Source organism: Petaurus breviceps, unplaced genomic scaffold (assembly GCF_028583685.1).
Source record: "Petaurus breviceps papuanus isolate PSGF00001 unplaced genomic scaffold, PetGlider_PUasm1.0 90743, whole genome shotgun sequence".
Taxonomy (NCBI): domain Eukaryota; kingdom Metazoa; phylum Chordata; class Mammalia; order Diprotodontia; family Petauridae; genus Petaurus; species Petaurus breviceps.
Window position 1 is genome coordinate 4564653 of NW_027187332.1, and position 3537 is coordinate 4568189.

Here is a 3537-nt window from a genome sequence, read left to right on the forward strand (position 1 = left end):
CCCCTAGTAAATCATTATCTTCTCAGTTTGCATTAAATAACCAAGGAGAGCTCTTTTCATCTTGACTTGAGGCTGGCTCTCCACTTCTATGGTTCCCCTTCCATGGTCCTTGGTTCTGCAAGCTCCTTGTTGTCCAGCTCCTTGTCCAGACTCAATCTCACAGTGTCTAGTCCAGCTCAAGTCCTTCACAGATTCTGTTCCTGGGAAGACAAAGCCTAACAAAGCCATAATAAAATTGATAAATGATGCCAGCACCTCATCAATTCACTTTATGCATGTGAAATAAACATAGACCCAACAACAAGATCTGAAGAATCAACACAAATCATCAGTATAGTCCGAGGATCTCCGAAATTTTCAGCAAGATCCTCCTTCAGGATTTCTGTAAATATACAACAAGAAAATCCTGTTTCAGGGCTTCTGAGTGAGCAGCAAGATTCCAGGGCTTCTGTAACAACAGAATTGTCCTCCCTTAGCAGACAAATCTGACAAAGTAACACCAAAACACACAGACAAAATACTGACACCACAGCCATGCCTCCTTCTAGTTCTACTCTTTTCTTATTTCTCAGTTCTCAATTCTCATTTTAATCCTCATTTCTCTCCTCAGTTATTCTTAGTTCTCAGCTCAGTTCTAAGTGGTCAGTTCTCTTCTCTCTCTCCATCAGTAGCAGCCCAACCTCCAGATGCTTTCTCCAAGAAGTTCTGGCATCTCTCAGCTGAGGCTTTTCCTTATATGTGGTATTAGCTTCTCCCTCTTCTGTCCCTTCCTGATACATCAACAAGTCCATCCCAGTCTGAGATTCCCAAGTTCTGAATCTTAATACTTGACACAATCATTAACTTGTAAAAAATGCTAAGTATCTGTTTGATTGCAAATTGCAAGGGGCTGGAAAGATCTTCACATTACCATTACCATTACACTAATATATAGCACAAATATATTTTCTTGTTCAATCATTGAGTCATGTCTGACTCTTTGTAGCTTCATGAATTGTAGAATACCCAGTCCTCCTATCTTCCACCTTTTCTTGAAGTCTGTCGAAGTTCACATCCATTGTTTCCATGACACTATTTATCCATCTGATCCTCTATTATCATTTTTTTAATTTTTTCTATTATTCATTTTTTTCTTTTTTCATATCTTCATATTTTATTTTCATTATTTTATTAAATTAAAATATTCAATTATTTCCATATTAATTTCATATACTAATTTATTTTTTTTCATTTACCTTCAATAATTTAAAACAGGGTATTTTCCAATAAGTGCTATCTTCTCATTGTGTGGTCAAAGTATTTAAGTTTCAGCTTCTATATTTGACTTTCCAATGAACAGTGTGAATTAATTAATTTATTGACTGTTTTTTTTTTTCTCCTTTCTGTCCAAGGGACACAATTCATACATGTAGCACCAATGCAATATTTAAAGTGCCCACTATCATGATAAAGACCACGACTATAAGTATCTCATGATGCTTGATCACAAAATACACCAAACCCTCCAGATAGAGGATAGAAATGAAGCATTTATTTAGATACCAGAAAACCAAATCACAAAACCATTAAGGTGATTCCATCATAGTACCAAAGATATTAAGAAGCCATAATAATGCTTAGAGCCACAGCATCCTTCAGCCTTCCCCAAACCAATACAAGATCAATATCTACTCACAAGCCTATATGACTCCTTGCCTGATGTTTTCCTTCCTCCCCCACACTCTGGTTATCTCTGACTACTAGCTTCCTGTGGGCTCTGCTTCCCTTCAGCAACCTCATCTTACAACAGGATCCATGTGACTATATTTAGCCTATTGGGTATAGAGTTTATCTTCACAGCAGGGAAGCTTCCTATGGGCTCTGTTCCACTTTTTTGCAATTTCGCTCCATCACAGGATCCATGTGATTACATTCAGGCTATTAGGGGTCAAAGTTTACTTTCAAGGCAGGGAAGGTCCTCAAACATCCCCCTAGGCATATTAAGGGGCAGGGAAGATCTTCAAATTTCCATTCTCATTACAACACAGACACACACAAACACACACACACATGCACATTCAATATATGTTAAATATATATATATATAAAATTCAATAATAAAATATTCTATATATATAAATTATATATTTAATAAAAATATGAATGTATAAACATATTGTGTGGGTGTGTTTAGTTTAACAAGGGACCACTTTTAAGGGAGATGTAAGTAAATTTTCATTGTCTACTTAACATCTTGTAGAATGGTGGAGATTTTAGGTTATTTCTTACAATCTTTAAAAGGAAGTAGAATAACTGTCCTGAAGTTAAATTGTGAAATCAAAGGTCCAGGAACTTAGAAAATCTCAAGAAAAATCCCCTAGTGAGTAAATTTGAACTCAGATTTCTGGAAAGCATAGCATGGTGTATTGAGAGAAGTTTACAGCTTGTAGTTTAACAAGCATGTCTTTCGGGTTGTAAAAACAACTTTATGATTCTGAAATGGAATCTGTAGAGAGTCAGAATGCAACTGGAATTTTTTTTTTTGCTAAGTAATTCACAACATTAAAAGCTTCATTGTATTCCCATTCTATTTCAAACTCTGGGCATATATTTCTTTGTTTGTGTTAATATAGCATATTGTTATATTACATTCCCTATGCCTTAGGCAGTGATATATAAATACACACAGATATATATATATATATATATATATATATATATATATATATATACATATATATATATATATATGTTACTTACACAGTTCCATTTCCAAGAAATAGCTTCTACCTGGGAATTTCATATATGATTAGACTTAAGGGAAGTACAGTCACTTTGGGTCACAGAATATTCCTTATGAGATACAATTAGCATTTTGCTGTTCACATCAGGGTAATGTTTTCAAAATGCTTCTTTATTAAATATGAATGTATTGCATTTTGTAAAGATATTGAAATGTTTTCAGTTGAAGCCAATGAAAGAATTTCCCAGAAGGCTTAAGATATAATCTTCATGAGGTTTATTCTGCCAAGTTTCAATTTGACATGACCTTTGGCAGTAAAAAAAAAAAAAATCTAATTATACACATGTCTATTTAATTGCAGATGGAACTAAATGGGACTAAATATGTCAGTTGATGGTATCTTTCAGGCTTCATTTTGAAGTCCCCAAGTAACTTCTATTTCCCCATTGCACAATGATTCTGTATGGTCCTCATTATCTTTATTTAGTCAGTATGGGAGTGGTCTAAGCTGGTAAATGAGAACTTGAAATAAATGTGTATTATAAGAAATAATTTTTCCTCTGCCCATACATATTTATGAGCCATATGTATGCACACATGTATGTACATCCATACATATTTTTGTGAATGTGTATGTGTGTAGTGTGTTTTACAAATGATTTCCATAGGATGTATAGATGACAGATTGACATATACATACTTACATATATACATACATACACATGTAGATGGGTAGATGGATAGACAGACAGACAGACAGACAGATAGATAGATAGATAGATAGATAGATAGATAGATAGATAGATAGATAGATA